This window comes from Lagopus muta, chromosome Z, assembly GCF_023343835.1.
Source record: "Lagopus muta isolate bLagMut1 chromosome Z, bLagMut1 primary, whole genome shotgun sequence".
In the NCBI taxonomy this organism is placed as follows: domain Eukaryota; kingdom Metazoa; phylum Chordata; class Aves; order Galliformes; family Phasianidae; genus Lagopus; species Lagopus muta.
The window spans coordinates 1,534,428-1,554,186 of NC_064472.1; the positions used below are offsets into that span (position 1 = coordinate 1,534,428).

General features: G+C 48.4%; 1 protein-coding gene across 1 annotated transcript in view; it reads left to right on the forward strand.

Moving 5' to 3' along the window:
* NEDD4L (NEDD4 like E3 ubiquitin protein ligase) overlaps positions 1 to 19,759 on the forward strand; it is a 138,044-nt gene that overhangs the window by 7,208 nt on the left and 111,077 nt on the right. The gene's annotated exons all lie outside the window — the stretch shown is intronic.

Sequence of the window (19,759 nt, forward strand, 5' to 3'; positions counted from 1 at the left end):
TGGAGTCTCCTTCTCTGGAGATGTTCCAGACCTGCCTGGATGCCGACCTGTGCAACCTACTGTAGGGAACCTGCTTTGGCAGGGGGGTTGGACTCAATGATCTCAGGAGGTCCCTTCCAACCCCTACAATTCTGTGATTCTGTGGGTCTACACTTCTATGACAGGCCATCTCCATAGGTGCTGTGTGATCCCAGAGGCCATGCTGGGGCTTGGTGCCACTGTTCTCATCCATTTGTAGGATGGGTGAAGCTGAAATGAGCATCTGCCATGGGGCTGTGTGGGGCAGCTGTGCGCTGCTGCTGTGATGAGTGGATGCACCCCTTGGTAGCTAACTAGCAGGGTGAACTCTGGTTGCAGCTTTGTCAGCCTGAACCGGGCCCTTTTCATTATCCTGGAGGATTATATGGGGCTAAGACCTTTCAGTTAATTAAACTCTGTGCCACACGAACTGGAGCTTTTCTCCGAGCTGCAGTCTCTGTCCTTTGGGTAGCAGTGGGGTTGGATCACTGCTGGCTGCTCGGCTCAATGAAAGTCAGACGCAGTATCAGTGCAGCAGTGGTTTGATCTGTTCGGTTCTGCAGGCTCACCCGGTGTCAGTGAGCACAGCAAATGCCAGCCCTGTTCATAAAGGCCTTCATCTTTTGCTTTTGTGGCTACTTCCTCTTAAAATGCTCGCTTTTATTACATCGAAGGTGGTTATTCCATAGCGCTGGAAGAAATGCTCCTCAGCCACGCTGTCCCTCTTTGAGAGAATTGAAGTGCAACCCTGTAAACACTCAGTTATTTTCAGATAAGCTTGGTAAGAATGCGGCCGGCAGGTCGAATGCCTTCAGGAATGTGGTTTTACTGCTGGTGCACAGCACAGCTCGGCATGTGAGCTGCTGCCATTTCATCGTGAAAATCAGCGAGTGGTTCACCTTCTGCTGGGTTCAGAACTGCAGTGCTCCCAGTGCTTGTCCTGCTGTCGTGATGGCATGACAGCATGAGGTTCGTATGAATAACAGCAGTGCTCCATCTCCTGCTGCCCTGTCTTCTCCTCTCCCCTCCCAAGAAGAAGGAAGAAAACCTCATGAAAGGATGTTCTGCTCAGAACAGCAGCAATCTCCTGCTAATGCACTGTAGGATAAGAGATGTGGTTAAATTTTACAAGCCTGGAATGCAACTGCACTTAAAATAGTCTAAAAAACAAAAATCTATTGTAAAATCTGACTTACTGAATGATGTTTAGATTGGGAAACAAGCGTGGTGCCTTTTTCCTCCCTCTGTGCTTTCAACCCCAATTCCCATGCTCTGGCAGGATGTAGGTAATTGTCAGAATCCTGATTTCCAGGAATTAGAGACCTTGCTTAATCAAAAGAAATCTCTGCCGTTCCGAGAATGCAGGCAGGAATGACTCCATGAATGAGCAGCGCTATGTTACGCTACGGTGCCTTATTTTCCTGTCTGACTTCATGGACTGGTGTTATTTTCTTGGTGCTGTGCCAATCGGGATAGATTTTCTATTTCTAATATAGTTTGTCTGCTGCAGAGTAACAGAATCCTACGGAGTGATGCAGAAGCGTTCTGTCATCCCCTGTGATGGTTTTCAGTTTTGAATAATCCTGGCTTGAGGCTGGAAGCACGCTAACGTAATTTGTGCCTTTGTGTTTGTTTTCAGTTGAAAATTGTTCCCAGTCTTACTCTTTTTTCTTTTTGAATGCCCTTGTGTAGGTTATCATACTGCATGGGGAGGGTGGGGGGGACGGGGGCAGCTCCAGCAGGAGGAGGCCTGCGGTGGTTCCTGATTGCTCTGCTGCTGTCCCCTTCCTCACGGGACCAATGTGAGGGCCTGGGCACGTTGCCCTGGGACGCGGTGCCCACGTGCACTGTGCAGCCATCGCGGCGCTGAGCTCCATTCTGCTGCTGCGGTGAAGTTTTTCAGAGGAAGAGGCAGCATTTTATTTCCCAGTAATGAAATGATGCGGGAGATAAACAGGCAGCAAGGAATTAGTGCTGTGGGGAGGAGAGCCAAAGGCTTTGTTGCTGAGCTTTGTTTGCAGGTCTCCCCTATCTATTTACTCAGCCCTGCCGGGGAAGGATGAGAGAGCATCGGCCCCGCATCCTGCCTGATGCTGTGGATGGAAATCACTGACTTTAACACATCAGCTTTTGAAATAAAGATATTTCACTTTTTCCTCGTTAGGAAATCGGAGTAGGAACACTTCTGCACATTCTCAGCACTACATTTATTCCCTAATTTTGCTGTGTCTGTGTGAAAAATCCATTCTTTTCGTTTGCTCAGTCAGAGACACTTCACTCAATACTGTTTTTTCTGTCCATTTGAATAAACTTAAAAGATTAATATTTCTTCTTGAGGAAAAAAAAAACAAAACAGTATTGGCTGAACTGTAGATTTGTCTTCACACCTCCTCACGCCCAGCCTATGAGATGGTTTGACTGTCACACAGTGGCAGCTGAAGTCTTGCAGTCATCAGACCTCAATTCTGTGGTTGCAAATCAAACCGCAGCAGTCAAACCAGCACAGCTGAGTGAAGCCCAATTCCCCGCTGCAAACAGACTGCCTCGCTGCCTTGGTTTTGAGTCCAGAGGTACAGAGTTCCTGTCTCTGACAGGTTCTTGAGCTCTCAGTGCACGGAATCTAGGAGGTAGCAGCATTTTAGTGTTGTCTCTATCTTACTCTTTGTGTTTCCTCTTAGTATAGGAAGCCCTTTGCTGGCCCAGGTCTATCTTTGGTTGGTATATACTTCTGTATACTTTTTATGAACTAAGGGGTATCTTCTTCATTATTCCCGTTCTTACGCCTGTATATGGACTTTGTTGTATCTTACAGATGTTTAGAGTTGAAATCAGCTGTATAGTAGCCAATTCCTGGCTGGCAGTAAAGCTGCAGTGGTTGTGTGCTGTTCCGGATGAGCTCTTGGACTCAGGCAGCATTGCAGTGGGACTTTGGAAGGAGGCAGTCAGGTGGGTTCCAGGTGCTGCCATGTGGTTGCCTATGAAGCACGCTGAATTGTGTCCAGCAGTGCCACGTGGGGATCTGCTGTTGTTGCCCAGCTGTAGTACTTCTAGCAATGTGTTCTACTTCTGCCAAGGGTTTGGATGTGGGGCCTGGTGGGGTCAAGAAGATTGTCATCTCAGATTTAGTCTGACACTGTGTCTAGTACATCACCAAATGTCACTGCTGAGTTCAGCATTCTTTTCAGTGCTTCCCAGGCCTTACACTACTGAAAAATAGTGCAGTCTAAAGATGATGGAAATGACAGTTTCCTGCTGGGGAAAAGCCTCAGTGGAGGCGAGGTGACCATCCGTGGTGGAGACAGAAAATGGGTTGAAATGAAGCTGAACTGGCTTCTCCTGTAAGAGGTTCTGTTCTGCATCTCTCTCCCCTTGATCAGCAAATTCGCCTAGGTAAAGGAGGGAGAGTTCCTTCTGTTGTTAGAGGAGCATGAGGTGTGCCTGCAGGGAAGGAACAGGATGGCTGTGACCAGGAGGAAAAGGGTTGGAAAAGTGGTGGCTGTGTGAGGAGCTGATTTTGTGCTGTGCTCGTCCAGGGCACAGGCTTGAACTGCTGCCTGCTGGGGACTTGAAATCTGTTGCTGCATGGCATTCAAACAAGACCTTGAAATTGATTGCTCTCCTTGCATCAGGATCAGTTCAGTAGCCGCCAGATGCATGCAGTTTATCAGAGATACCAGCCTAGTGGATTTCCACTGCTGGAAGGGAGTGCCTGCTTTCATCTTTTCATCTCAGGCTCTTTGTGAATCAATATGCATTGCTGTTTGCAGACAGCTACCCATCTCCTGGCTGTGCTGGAGAGTTGTAGCTGTTGGAGATGTGGAGTCAGAGGAGTGGTGGTAAATGGACAGGCTCCCGTTGTGGTGTTCGTGTTGATGGCAGTGGTTGGCGGGAGGCACAGCGTGCAGACAAACCTGCATCTCTGCTTCCTGCTGATGGTGGCTCAGCTTTCAATCAAAGCAGCAGAATTGCTGCTTTTGAAGCAGCAAGCAGCAGCTTACTGCCTTGCTTACAATACACTGCATTTCTGAGTAGGAACCTGCACTGTTTTTAATGACTGCAAATATATTTTAAACCCAAATATCAGCAGTAGGGTTTGTGGAGGTAGAAGGCATTACTTCTCATCATTGCCATCTATTGGTTTTGTTCCGGTTCCGCCTGGTCAAGGCGCACCATTTAATGTTTAATTCCTCATTTCCAGTGTCCTTAGAGCAAAGTTATGTTCTTCAAGTGTGGGGAAAATAGCAGACACCATGCTGCAGGCTTCTGTGGAAGCAGTGGGTGAGTAAGGCTGGCTGGCAGGGCTCTGGCCTGAGGAGGCGCGTTGTTTCTGGTGCAGGTGGCAGGGAGCTGCGCCGTTCCATTTCGCCCTGCAGGGCGGGTTGGTCTGAATGGTGACACATCTGTGTCCTGGTGATATCCCTAGTGGTGATTCACCAGCCATCACTGAGAGCAGGCTTATGAGGTAGTCTGATGTGTCTCATTTCCTCAGTTCTCCACCAGTAACACCTCCCCGCCTGTGAACCTTACCGTCTCCTCCATCAACACGTTGTCAGTTCCCTGGCTAGGTCTCCTTGTGGCCTTTTGCTGGCAGTTCTCAAGCTAATCGTCTTCTAACAGTCATGGTTGGTAAGAGACTTGGTATGAGCCAAGCCCAGTCATTATCAGGGCATTAGCAGGTTGAGAACGCCTCGGTGCTTCTCTCTTTTCTGGTGCTGACCGGGGACCTGTGGTTTGACTAGAAGTCTTCCTCTGCTGTGTCACTGTAGCTTCACTGAAGGCTTGATTGCACGTGCACTTTGTGCAGCTTTTTTTTTTCAACTTGTCAAAAAAATGCTCAGTGTTCTACCTGCCACGTACATCTTTGTGCATCCGTTCCTCAGTGCGCAGTACAGCTCAGTGCTGGGGCATGGCTGGAGCCCGCCACGGCTCGGATGGACACAGAGCAGCGGCTCTGAGGTCAGCACTGACCGTGCTTTGAGCAGCAGAGACCTCCAGTCGTAATCACCTGCATAATCACTGAAGTCTCCAGAGCTGCTGAGGTAGTGCAGCAGCTTCTCAGTGAGGGTGACGGAGCACTGGAACAGGCTGCCCAGGGAGGTGGTGGAGTCTCCTTCTCTGGAGATGTTCAAGACCTGCCTGGATGCCTACCTGTGCGACCTGCTGTAGGGAACCTGCTTTGTTAGGGGGTTGGACTCGATGATCTCTGGAGGTCCCTTCCAACCCCTACAATTCTGTGATTCTGTGATTCTCAGAGCGTTGTTTTTCTCCTTCCTAGAATTTGGGTTCTGGAAGGCTCCCCTGAGATAGCTTTGTGTTGGCTAACCGATTGATTATTGATTTGTGTGTTCTTCTCCATTAGTAATAGCTGAAAATACAAATGTAATGTGGCATCTCCTTGATCCGGTGACCATCTGCTCAGAAGATCTGCACGGGTTTTGGATGGACCTGTTTGGTTCCTTGTCCATATGGCTCATATGGGCCTGTGGCGCTGCTGGGGCACATTGCTCCTCTGGAGCTGGGCAGGAGGAAGGGGCCCAGCTGAGCACCAGTAAGGCTGGGATAAAGGCCTGATCTGCAATCAGCATGGGGTGGGTAGTGCCAGGACCTAGCCTGGGGCTGAGGAGCCTTGTATTCAGGGGCAGCCTGGGAGATGCAGGTGGGTGTGAAGTGCTGCTGTGAAGGACTGGGTTTGTCTTGCTGCTTTCCTTTGGGACTTAAAAGACAAAGAGCTGTGAATAAGCCTTAACTAAGCAGGTGTTAATTAGCAGGGAGGCCATTTGTCACCCATTGGGTGTCTTCTCTTAAGGCAAGATTGTGGGAGAGCTCTCGTGGAAGCTGTCAGAGCCATGAGTTCTTCAGAACTGACTTCTAACAGACGTCCACATAATCCATAGAATTAAGAAAGTTAAAATGGCTTAATATTTTTTTAAATTTTGTGGAACACTTCAGTTATCTTTTGACCACATATGGCAGAAATGTACCTCTTCCTCTTAGAATGTGTCCAGAACCTGGGTTGGAACTGGTGCATCTTTTTAAGGACCTCAGTCGTGATTTCACATCATTGAATTCTGATTGATTTAAATGACAGTAATTAAAAAGAAAATGCTTATACACCTGTGTGAGTGGATCTAGCAGAAATCTGCCTTCTTCTCTTGTCCTACTGACAGCGTAAATGCACTGTTGTTCTGCTGTGTTCCTGCCGTGTGCTGTGATGTTATTTTGAGCCTAGCCAGCTCTGTTCTGAGTGCTGTAGCCACACTGTCGGGCTGCATTTCCTGCACTTGGAGACAGTTGGATGTAACTCAGCACATGTAAGTGGTGTGAGTGCATTTCCACCTCCCAGCTATGGTGAGCAGCTCATGAACCAAGTGCTGCTTGCTCTGGCTCGTCCATGCCCTATGAGTGACACAGGCTTTGTTTGGGATTTCCAAGGCTTGCACAAGAGGCCCAGCCATTACGTGGTGCAGAAGAATACCCACGAAGGGGAGTCTGAGGGATGTAATCTTTGATAGGTGTCACTAAACATCACAATCACCTCTGATTTTTGGTGGCTTAGGATGTGTGCTTCAAACGTCGCAACTGCAGCATTTGGGAAATGAAATGAGGGTCCTCAGCCCTGTGCAGCAATGTGAGCTGAAATGCATCTGCTGATAGGATGTGACAGCACAGGAATGTGTGACAAAGGCACCGTGTGTCCTTGTTGGCGTTGCTGTGGAAACTTGCATTTTAGTACCGGCTGGTTTCGGCGTGCAGCGCTCAGCATCGTGATGGAATCCCAGTGCTGTCCCAATGGTATCGGGGAGCCAAGGCACTGCTGTGGCTGTAGGTGATCCTAGCAATGGGCTTGAGGCTGTTACCCTGCTGACTCTGTTGTGCCAGGGTCTGACCTGAGGCTCCCACCGGGGTCAGGCAGTCAATTCCCTGCGCATGTCCTGGGCTCGTTTTGCTTTCCAGGTGCCCTCTGCCTGCTGAGCTCCCTGTGCTGCTGGGGACTGAGAGGAGGACTGGGATGGCCATGGGAAGGTGTGCTGGGTGCTGGGCCCTGTCCCTGGGTGCAGTGTGCCTAAGAGCCTCACTGGGGGAACTTCAGTGCTCCCCAGCACTTGGAGACTGCAGCGTGTCAGCGGCGAGGGCAGTGTGCGGTCACTGAGAGCTGCTCTTGTGTTTCTTCCATGACGTCTCTGGAAATCCAGGGCCCTTATGTGAGAAAAGCCATCTACAGATCTTGTCTGCATTTCCTGAATTTTCCTCCTTTGACATTCGCATAAGTCATGTGCTTGCCTAACAACAGTCTTCCCCTCCCCCTTTTATTTTTTTTCCAAGTAGAAGTGCTGTCTGTATTTTTTCCTGCTGGATGTCCTGGTCTTGTCCCTGCCTTCTGACAGCTGCCCCTCCTTTCCTCCTGGCATGCAAGCTGCAGAAATGGCTGATGCTGTGGGGAGCAGGAGGTGCTGCGGAGTGATGTGGAACAGTGGAAGCAAACAACAGCAGTGCTTTACACCTGGTAACTAATGAACTCTCAGCTTAACGAGGCCCTTGTGCTCCCTCTCACCAAGCTTGTGGCTGGCACATGTGTCTGAAGCTCTGTGCCTCCGTCTCATCCTTGCTGTCCAGGCAGTCAGTGCCATGGATGTCAGGGTGGCCGCAGGAAGGAGCATGTGGTATGGGGATAGGTTGCCCCATAGGCCGGAGGAGAAGGCAGAGGGGCACCTTCTGCCCCACAGCAGCCATCCATGTGGGCAGTGCTGTCCCCTCTGGGAGAAGAAAGGAGAAACGACCAGCAAACCAGGAAGGTTCCACCTGAAGAGGAATTTCCACATGCCTGGGTGGGTGAGGGCTGGAGGGGCCAGAGCCCTCTCACAGTCTGTAGAACTGGGCTGGAGGCTTGCAGTGAGCTGCTTTGTGATTCCTGTGGCCCTGTAGGAGGCAAGTGTTTGTCAGACTTCTGGTGGATCGTGGGTATCAAGAACTTTATTGCTTGGTTGCACTGAGAAACAAAGGCAGTAAGAATTTGCCAAGATTCTTAACAAAGAAATAACAATTTAAAAGAAAGATTCTGATTCTTTTAATTGAGGGAAACAAAAGTTTCTGTAAAACAAAATAATTAACGACAATTACATATTTAAGATAAACAAGGAACCTGTAGTTATTAAATGCCAGGTTATGAAGAAATGCTTGATGCTTATCTGGCCTTTACTGTTCAAGTTTGATGCCTGAAAAGGAGTTATTAACCTTTGGGTTTGGTGCCCAATCTCTGGTTGCATTCTGTTCTCTTTATATTTTAGACAAAGGCAGCAGTCGTTGTTCTTTTTTGGAAGAGGTGTAAGCTCCTCACCACTGCTGGACTGGCCATTAGTGTTGCCTCAGCCTGTGGTCCTATGGAGCCTAGTGAATGCTTTATCGCCTGTAGAGATTACTCCATTAGAAAAATTGAGGCTTAGAGTTAAATGGAAGGACGTGTATATTGTTAAGTGGATACAGGGGATGAGCTGCAGCAGGTGGTCACTTGAGAGAAGTATTTTGCCTTGAGAGATTTTTTGTGTGGGCCTTGTATTACATAAATGCTTTAAATAGCTGAAAGCTGCATCAAAACAGGGCAAGGTGTGTATTTTATTTTCTTGGGTTTTTTTTTCAATTTTCTGACTTCGCTTTTGGGCGATGGTACTTTACAGCTGATGGATGCTGAAATACTTGGAAAAGAGCAGCAAATACTCTAGTAGGTTTTGCATGCCAGTAGAACAGTTGGGTTGACCAACACTGTGAAGGAATATGCGTGGAATGGCATGGAGCTGCAGCAGGGGTGGTCAGGTGGAGGTTAGGAAATGGCACTGCCCCAGAGGGTGGTGGGCATGGAGTCACATCCCCAGCACAGTGGACATAGCCCCGAGCTGCTGGAGCTCCAGGAGAAGCCGGGACACTGCTGTTGGACACTGGGTTTGGTGGTGCTCTGTGGGCACAGGAGCTGGACTTGGCGATCCCGGTTCACCTCTGCGTATTTGATGGCTGCACTCTGTGATTCTTTGTGGTCTGCTGTATGGAGAAGGCGTGGGTGAAGGACCTTCCAGCAGCAGCAAGGAATGGAAAAGTTTGTCCCTTTCCCTTTAGTTTTCTGAGCTCAAATGGCAGCTGTGTCAGAAGACAAAAGGCCGATGCATGTTGCACCTCTACTTGGAGGTGGTGGCACTTCAGCATCTCTCCAAACCCCTACAGTTCCTAGGGAAGTTAACAGCCATGAAGGGACTTCAGGGGCATCAGAATCACAAATAGCTGCTGCTGAGAAGAGTAACAACGTGCAAAAGTCAGACCCTTTTCATTTGAGCAGTGTTTTCAGGAAAAACTGCTCGTGAGAGTCCTTGCTTTATTTCATCTGATTGGCAATTTTAGTGTTGGTTGTTTTGGCTGTGCTGCTGCTTGAGTGGAGTGTGAGCTAACTGGAAAATTACTGGGCTACAAAGCTGCCATGCTTTTTTCTTAGAGATAATTAAAATGGAAGAAGACAAGGTTGTTGCAAAAGGTTACAAGCTTAGTGATTAATGCTAATATCTCACTCTTATTTACTACCTTGCATCTTTGGCAGCCTGCCTGTTGGGCCCATTTACTGTGTTAGTCACTTTCTCATCCCGTTTTGTTTTTTTGCTTCCTGGGAGGGACTCGTGCCTTTCCTCTCTGGTGCTGTTTTCTCCAGCCTGTAGCTATGCCATTCCCTGCTTAAGTTCATCAGCTTGACCAGCTGTCATGTCTTTTCAGGTTGCAGCTGATCAGTCTGACCTGACCCCTTCCCATCCATAGGTGTAGTGACTACGAGGCAGCAAACCCAATCAGCTCCATGGATTGAGCTGGCGTACAGTTAATCTCTTCTGTTGGGCACGTTTTCTGTCAGACATGCCTGATGATCAGCCTTTGTGGCTGCAAGAGAGGGAGATCAGATGCTGGGAGGTGTTGGGAATGCATGGTGGTGAAGGCAGGAACCCTTTGATGGTGAGTGCAGTTTGCTTAACCCAACATATTTCAGCCTAGTCACTCAGAATCCACTGCATCTGAGTCAGTGTTTTTGTTTGTTATTAATATGGAAGCTTTCTTTTTGCTTGTAATTTGTTGATATCTGTGTAGGTTACCTTACGGGATTGAAAGTCAGTGTGATCTCCTGGGGAAAGTATACTGTGCTGAAGTTCCTTTCACTTTACAAGTGTTTTCATTTATCCTTCTATACTGTGTTAACAAATTCATCTAACCGAGTCATTCATGAGTGGCCCATGCAAGGTAAAGTGCTCCATATCTCTTGTTCTCACTCTTAAAAGTCCTTTGAAATGTTATTGCTAGCGGGTCGAGAGAATGGATCCTTCCCTTCTGCTCAGCCCTGGTGACAACATTTGGAGTGCTGTGCCCAGTTCTTCTGGGCCCTTCAGTACCAGGGAGACCATAAAAAATAGGGTGAAAGCTGTTCTCTTGCTTTGTAACTTGGTGAAGAAATCTTGAATTGCCATGCCCTCTGCTCCTGTCTTTTTCAGGAACATGCATCTGTGCTTCTCCGGGACAAGGTCCTGCTCTGATATGATGAATGACTGACCTTATTACACATCTCCTGCAATACATGGATTCTGAATGTGCCCTTTGTTCCATGCATTGAGCTACGTTCTGCATCCAGAATGCCTGGCAGAACACAAAGTCCGTCCTTTGTTTTGGATAATGAGTGTTGAATATTTTAATGAGTGTTTCTCAGTCTAGTCAGCATCAAGTACCGTTTTAGGAACAAGTGGCTGAGCTAATCTCTGAGCTCTGTCCTGTAACAATCCTGTTATTTATGTCAGTAAGCTGAGTGTATCCCATTAAAGGCTATTAACAGCCTTTCTGTGGTGCAGATATGGCCACCAGTGGTTCTGGTGCCGTGGGAGCGAGGACACGGCTCACCGGTTTGCATGCAGGAGGTGAGACACGGATCTGGATGCAGCTCATCTACTCCATGCAGCATATAGACTAATGAATGCTGACGCAGCTCTGCAGTTGGATAGATGAATATTAAAAACAAACAAGCAAACACTGTTCCCCAAGTAAGCCAGTTCACTGTTTCACAAGTATGCTGCTGCCAGGCAGAAATAACATGTGTGTTACAAAGGCCAATTCCTTTGCTGTCCATAGAATTACCATCATTTTTGAGCACTGATCTTACATCCTTTATGTAATAAGGTGATAACTACTTTTCTTTGTCCTGAAATGCGGTTTGAATTCACATGGGAAATAACCTCTCTACTGAATTACTTCAACTTATTCTCTTGCACTGAATCACACATAGAATCACAGAATGGCCAGGGTTGGAAGGGACCTCAGGCATCACAAATCTCCAACCCCCTGCCACATGCAGGGCCACCAACCTCCACATTTCATAGCAGCCCAGGCTGCCCAGGGCCCCATCCAACCTGGCCTTGAACACCTCCAGGGATGGACGGGGCATCACAGCCTCTCTGGGCAGCTGTTCCAGCACCTCACCACTCTCATAGCAAAGAACTTCCCCTGACATCCAACTGAAATCTTCCCTCCCTCAACTTCAAGCCATTTCCCCTTGTCCTGCTGTTATCTCTCCTTTCCAAGAGTTGATTCCCCTCCTGTTTGTAGGCTCCCTTTAGGTACTGAAGGCTGCCATGAGGTCACCCCGCAGCCTTCTTTTCTCCATGCTGAACAAGCCCAGCTCCCTCAGCCTGTCCTCGTAGGGGAGGTGCTCCAGTCCCCTGCTCATCTCTGTGGCTCCTCTGGACCCTCTCCATCAGCTCTGTGTCTTTCTTGTACTGGGGGCTCCAGACCTGGACACAGCACTGCAGATGGGGCCTCACAGGAGCAGAGCAGAGGGGGACAATCACCTCCCTGTCCCTGCTGGCCTGATTATGTTTGTGTTAATGCAATTTTAGCAAAGCAGGTCCCGTGCATTATCTGAATTTTATCCACATCTCCAGCTGTTCCTGGGGTTGTTCCTGGCACAGGATGCCTAGAGAGGTGGTGGTGCTTCATCCTTCCCAATATCCAAGGTCAGGCTGAAGGGGCTCTGGGCACCTGGTGGAGCTGTGGGTTTCTCTAAGCACTGCAGGGGGTGGCACCAGGTGGTCTTTAAAAGGCCTCAATGTCTTTCTTGCAGCAAGGGCCCTACACGGCACACAGCACTGAAGTGCAGCCCCAACTTGAGCCGAGTGCAGGGGATGGTCACCTCCTGCTCCTGTGAGCTGCACTGCTGCTGACACAACCAGGATTCCGATGGCCTTCTCGGCCACCTGGCCACAGTGCTGGCTCACGTTCGGCTGAGCACCGACCAACACCCCCAGGTCCTCCTGTTGGCTTTCCAGGTGTTCTACCCCAAGCCTATAGCGATGTGTGAGGCTGTTGTGCCCAAAGGGCAGCACCCAGCACTTCATCTTTTTAAAGCCCATACGGTGTGGATGTTGTACATCTTCAGAATACGTTTTGGGGGGGAATGAGAAATTCTGCGTAGAGTGGCGCACCATCTGACTGCAAACTGCATATCTTTGCATCCTTACAGGTTGTGGATCCATGTTACAGTGTTCAGAGAGGTGATTTTTTAGTTATGACCAAGCATGCAGCTCCACCTGTTTGCAAGATACAGGTCTAGCAGCAGGGGAGCTGAAGCAGCACGCAGTTCAGAGCTGGCGTCAGACCCTTCCTGTGGTCCCGGCCTGCTGCGGTGAGTGCTCTTTGGAGACACCCTGTTTCTATCCCTGTAGGCTCTGGTGCCAAGAAGTGCATTTTTATAATGGCCTGAGAAAAAAGCTAGTGGCTAAAGCCTTGGGAGGAGCACTGGGCGGCAGGGGAGATGATGAAGCAGAGCTGTGAGGGGCCAGCTTTGCTCCCTGCAGCCGGTTGCTGGGAGAGGGCTGCATCTCACGGGCAGCGACTTTGGCCTGTGCACCTCTGAGCCACAGTGCTGAGACCACCTTGGAAGCAGCAAAGCAAAACCAGGATACCAGAGCACTATGCAGTTATGGTGGGAGTGCATCCCTCTGAGCTGATGGAGGTGCACATCAGCTCAGCTTAAGGGCTGGTTTCTCTTCTTCTAATCGGCACAGAGACTGCCACTGCAGTAATTCATCCCCACACCTCAAAGCCCTCAGGGAGCAGCACATGCAGCCACACGTGCCTTAAGAACACACAGCAGTACTGCTGCAGGATACAGCCTGGTGCCTGAAACGGCGTTCACAACAGTGGCTCAGCAGTGGAGAGGCCAAGGGCTGGGCTGCTGGGCTGGCTGGCAGCAGTAACGTGGATGTGTTGGAAGGAGTTCCTTCACCGGGGAAGACTGGAAACTCTCACAGTGACGTTAATTATTAACTTCATCTGAGAGCTGAAGGATCTAATTTCGTTTCTTGTTGGGTAATAGGGTGATTCATGCAGGGAAACAAACTGTGCTGGAAAATGGAATCTTTCTCTGAGAATCAGCATTCCTGCTTTCTGTTTAAAGCGAAGCCTGCTTCATTTGAGCTGTGACAGCTCTCTGAAAAGCAGCAGCTGATGGTGAGGTGACAGGAGCAGCTAGGTCCAGCCTGGGTGACCCAGGTCAAGCTCTTCCCCCTCAGTGCACACAGCCCTGTCCCACTGTCAGGCTGCTCAAAAAGTGATGCCTCAGTTGTTATTCTGTGGATGCAGATCTGTGTGAGCACACAGTGTTCATCACTGGTGAAAATGTGCAGCTATTGGTGGTGACTGTGCAGAAGAGCAGTGTGCTGCAGCTGAGACTTTGCTTTATCAAATAGTGTTGCGGCGCTCTTGTAGCTATTGTAGTTTCTGTGAAAACAAATAGGAGGCATTACTTTTTGCACAACCTAGGGATGCTTTAAGTAGGCTGCTCCTGCTCTGCAAATGAGATGCAAATGAAGGAGGTTGCATCAGACAGTGCTTCCCTGGTGTTGTTTAGCTTTTGTAGAGAAGTTTTGGTGTTTGTTTAAAAAGACAAAAACAAACAGCAAAGAGGTGTGAGCCATTGGGGTCCACCCCAATGCAGTACTTTGCAATGTGGGTTTTTCAGTGTTCTTCCCCTTATCCCCCCCTCCCCCAAATTCTTGCCTTTTTAAGATCTTTTAGATGGAATGCTTTCTTAAGGAACAGTATTTGGAACCATTCCAGTGGATGCAGCCCATAATGAACAAAAAAACACTTGCGTGCGTTGTGCTGAGATTGAGTGAGCAGGACCTTAAAGCCTGGTTCATTACATAAAATGCACTGCATTTGGGGCAAGCCATGGTCAACATGAAGTGCAGGACTTCTTTTTTTTTTCCCATCAGTATGCTTTTAAAAACCCCAACAAACTCTCACTTGTTATTTCTACAAGTATTGATGCAGAGACTGAGTGAGAGCTGGGTAATGTAGCTCTCAAGTGAAGGGCAAGAGAACTGTTTAACGTTTAAACAGTGTGGGTTCAGGCTGTGTTTGTTGAGAGGCACGCAAGATTGCTTATTTGCTGACCTTCATATTCAGAAGTTGTCTTCTCTGTTCTTTGAAGGTCCCAAATGCACATGATCATTACTTTTGCCACAAGGCTGACGTATTCAAGGAGCAGAAGGTGTATGCAGCTTCCAGAGGAGCACGACTTTCAGGCCTTCAGAGCTTTTGGAAAATCTTAAAATGAGGTGCATTGTGGAATCGTGTTGCAGTGCTGTTGATTCAATAGAAAGGAAGGTGGGAATGAGTAAAATCAAAGATTTTTTTTGATGTGCTCGGGGGCTGCAGTCATAGGGCACCAAAGGAATGGGTGAGGCTTCTTAAGAAGCGTGAACCCAGCTCCCAGAGAAGTTCTAGAACCTCAGCCTTATTTCATCCCTTTTACTGTCACAGTTGATCAGACTTGCTGTGAACAAAGCTTCAAACAAAGTCTTTTTGTAGTAAATGAATGCACTGAGCTCTGAAATTGTAGAATGAAGTTTAGTGCCAGCAAAGTTCACTCATCTTTCCAAAATGGCTTTTGGGTAGCTCTGAGGATTTGGGAGTACTGTGCGTTGCTTTATAACATCCCCGCTTGTCCTTGCACAAACTGTGATGAATCAGGTTACATCGCATTACCTACAGCTGAATTTACCACATTGTTAGTTGAGCACTAATTGCCTATGGCATTGTTCTCTCTGTGCTTAGCATCGCCGCGGTGGGATGCGTGTGCATGAATTGCAGCAAATGTCACAACCCAGTGTTAGTACTTTATAATAGAAGGGCAGAATTATTAACATTGCAGTCGCATTTGATTTTTGGTTTGAGCTGAAGAGGAGAAAATCAATTTTTTTTTTTTTTTTAAGCTTGGATCTCTGTGTCTTTCCATCTTCTTTTTTTTTTCTGTTTGCTTGCAAGAGCTTTTCCCCTCCTTGGTTTTAATGTCTGCGTTGCTGGAGCCACGATAAGATGTCTAGGCTGATAAAGCAGCATTGGGTCCTCAGAGCCACGGATCCCCACAGTGACTAATGCCTTCTCACAGCTCTCTTGGAAATGTGCTTGATAAAGTATTTTCTGAGATGGAAGCGCTGCGGTAAAAAGCTCTCCTTTCAGGGGCAGCTGAGGTTTTGACAGCCTCACGGGTATTTTATTGCTGCTTGGAGTGGCCTTTATTGTCTTTCTTTCTCGGCACAGCCTGTGCAGGCACTGCCTGGTGCAGCACTCCACGTGACACAGCCATCGTGCTGCAGCTTCACTTTGTGGGCACATACAGTTAAACACATCACCAATGTTATCTGCCTTAGAAATGAGCCTCCAATTACAGTTTATCAGTGGAATTACATTTTTATTGAATGCTCATCCCTTCATTAAACAATGCAGCAGTGATAAAGCTGCCCATTTATGGTCCATATACCTATGGTCCAGATACTCAAATTTTTATAAAAGTTGCTTTAAATAAATGACTTTCAGAATATTTGCATAGTACAGAAGCAGGTGCCACCAAAAGTTAAATTTAAGCTTTCAGGATGTGAAACAAGCATGCTGTAAGCTGGGTACAGATGTGGCTTCTGCCTCTTCTTCATGTGCGCCCATCTCACTGCTATCTCCTATAAGGAATTTCTTTTTTTCTAAGAGATGTTGCATGCGGTCTGAGGAATAAATGTTAAAGCAGACATATGCAACTCACCATTAGTTATGTGTTTTTTTACGTGTAATTCCTTTCTCCTTGATTGCTGCTGTTCTGCCAAGTGCAAGTCTGCTGGACCTTCACCCATCTGGCTCACCATAAAGACTCTGAGGTTGGAACAGCCGTCAGGTGAATCCTACGGTTTCCATTTTGCATTACAGTTGCACATGGGGAAGAGCAGTGCAGTGTTGCATTCCAGTAATTGCAGTTAGTGCGAGTGTTCTGCCAGAGCTGCTGTGCTTTTGGAGGTGTTCCTCTAACATCCTTAAGAATGCAGCAGGGAATGCTTCCTGCAGGTGCTGGTGGGCTTCTTGAAGGTCCTTAATTCCATGTTGCATGGGAGTGTGCTGCTCTCCTCACAGCCTGCCCTCGTGTTTGCCTGTGTGATGTTGGATCTGTACAGACTTTGTGAGACAGAATTGAAAAATCTTAGAATCACAGAATGGCCTGGGTTGAAAAGGAGCACAGTGCTCATCTAGTTTTGACCGCCCTGCTGTGTGCAGGGTCACCAACCACAGACCAGGCTGCCCAGAGCCACATCCAGCCTGGCCCTGTATGCCTGCAGGGATGGGGCATCCACAACCTCCTTGGGCAACCTGTGCCAGTGCCTCACCACCCTTTGGCTGAAAATCTTCCCCCTGATATCCAACCGAAGCCTCCCCTTCTCAGTTTAAAACCATTCCCCCTTGTCCTGTCACTGTCCACTTTTGTAAACAGTCATTCTCCATCCTGTTTATATGTTCCTCTCAAGTACTGGAAGGCCACAATGAGGTCTCCATAGAGCTTTCTCTTCTCCAAGATAGGAGAAAATGAGTGCAGAGAAGCAGCTCTGAAGCCATCTCGGTGCTGCTGCGTGTTGGTTACCTGTCAGTGACTGTGAGTCCTGCTGTGTAGCAATCGTACTGATATCATCGTACTGTGAATATTCGAGCTTCACAGCAGAACCCAGAGGAATTCCAGCTGGGAGGTGCTGCAGGGCACGGTGCTGTTGGAACAGCCTGGTGTCAGGAGCTGGCCCTCCTCAGCACCCTTCTGCTGTGAGCACATGCAGGTTGCTCTTTGTCCCTCGTGCTAGCGTAGATCTCCTTGAAGTCATATGCATGTTATTGCCTACAAATAAAATCTGATTTAATGTTTTGCTGCCTGCATGGTGCTTAGCACAATTGCTTCAGACCTGCTCTGCCCTCTGGCTTGATTCCTAATCACAGTTGTTTTAAGTGCCTTTCAGAATTCTTAACTTGAAAATAGGTTCAATTTTGAGCTAATCCAGGGTTTCACCATGCCAAAAAGCACCAACGAAAGAAGCTGAAAAAAAAAATCCAATGTGAGATTGAGTTAGTGAGAAGTAAAAACCTACTCCTGCTGTAGAAGATGCTGTGAAAGCTCTCATGCTTCAACATATGACATCTTGCTGCAAGTGCTTAATTGGGAATTGGAGCCATTCTTTATTACTGGGTGAAATTATTGGACATGTGCTGACAGTTTGGGCTTTTGTATTTCTCTCTGAATGATAAGTTCTGAAGTACTGCTCTCTTCTGTGTGCTCGAAGGTAATAGATCTGTCCAGACATCGACCAAAGGATAATGAATATCTGAAGGTAACACCGCTGGCCTCCTTTCACTCTCTGTGATTGGCACAGCTTTTATGAGTGTCAGGCAGCATAATGTGATCATCCCACTTGTAATAGCACTGCTGTTTTGTTTTATGGTAGTTTGTGCTTGTTTTTGCATGCCAGTAAGTTAGGTATTTGTTAAATAAAAGCTTCAAGTTTTTAAAATCAGCTGAATTTCTATATCTTCCAAGAGAAAATACTACAAAAAATGGTGCTTTCTGTGCCGGGCTTTGCTATTACAAGTTTTTGGAAGGTCCCTCTTGGTGTAGTTGGGATGATCAGAGCCAGTGCTTGGTGTGGAGGAGCGGATGGTGGAACTGCAGGTCTGTGCCCAGCTGGGGACAGGGGATCTGGTTGCCTATGTGGCAATTAAAAAGCACAGGGTGACAGTGCATGGAGATTTATTTACTTTGCTGGCACTACTCGGTCTAAGAGACATCAGTACAGCATGTATGGCTCTGCTGGAGCCTGGTGAGTTACTGTGTGCAGAAAGCAGTGCTGCTGCTGGTATCGTTCCTCGGTGAGTGGCGTAAATAGGTCTGAGGGTAGGGTAAGAGAGCAGGGCAGGTGCTGCAGCACATCTCAGCCATTGCAGCACAGCTCCGGCGTTCCTGACAGCAGTTCTGCATCCATTTGGGCGTTGCTGCAGACCTCAGGTGACCTGGTTCAGCACGCTGGCTGAAATTGCTCAAGCATACTGGCTGTGAGGAGTAAAAATATCTACTGCTTTTTGTAAAAATAGAACACAGTTCACCTGGAGCTCGCCTTCCTTTTTTTTCTTTTCTTTCTGATGTGCTAAAAATACCCTGTAAACAGGTTTTGGTGAGCTCAGTACTCTGTTCCGAGCCCTTCTCTGCAGGGTTGGGCTAGGAGGTGGGGGTCTGAGCCCCCCTCTGTGGCACTGGGCTGGGAGGTCTGGCCAGGAAAAACGTGAACACCTTGCCTCCAAGTGCTGAGGCCTAAGAGTAGGCAGTGTTATTGCAAAACATCAGATAGGTTGTGTTGTGTAAGCTGCGGGTTCCCACGCTCCGTTGTTCCTGCAGTACTCACTGCTGTTTGCTTCATCCCTGCTGCTTCTGGGACACATCCATGCTGTGTTGAGCAAAACCTGGCCCGGTGTCATTGTAGTGGCACAGGGCAACCAGAGCCCTTTCAGTGTAGCTCGAGAGGGTTGTAGTTACCCTGTGATGCTGTGCAGCCGTTCCCTGACCCTAAATGCCCCTTGGCTCCCAACTGTTCTTCTTTCCTCCTCGTGCTTCCAGTGCTCATCTTTGCAGTTCTGAGACCAGTATTAGACAAAATGTGTCAATCCACTTTGAAATAAGTTGCTCCGTGCCATGCATGTGAAGAATTCTGCAGGGAAAGTAAGCAGCGTTTGGCTTCATCCTGAGCTCAGAGCAGGAGGAGCTGCTCCATGCTGAGCTGCTGAACAAAGCTTTGGCTTGTGCTGGAACCAGCAAACAGCAACCCAGACCTGCTGCCCTGAGCTGAGCAGAGTGGAGGTGCAGCCATGCCCTGCACCTGTGCTCACTGCGGCAGTGGGATCTGAGCAGGGGCTGCTGGCCGAGCTGCCCACACAGACCCCTGCATCGGTGAGACCACACAGGAATCACAGTGAGGTGCATGATGTGCTGTTGGCACTGTCCCCAGCAAATCACTTCATGGTGTCCCTGCAGGACCTGGACTGTGGTAAGAGACACAGAATTGGAAGACCTTCCAAGGCCGTGTGGTCCAGCTCCACAGCTTTGGATCCTTGTTGTTCTGCATGCCTCCGTCATAGACGCAGCTGCATCCCATGCTCTTCTTGCCCAGCTCTGGTGTGGGCTGCTGCCATCCACCCACAAAGGAGAGCAGAAATCAACGTGGCTCTTCTGTGGGCTGATCCGCCTGCCTCGTGCTGACAGACTTAGGGGTGCTCTAACGTCATCAGTCTTGCTCTTTATGGAAAATACTTGTGTTGTTTAAGCAGGTGAGCCATATTTTGCTTTGGAACTGCAGGCTGCCACTGACTCTGTGCTGTAGCACAG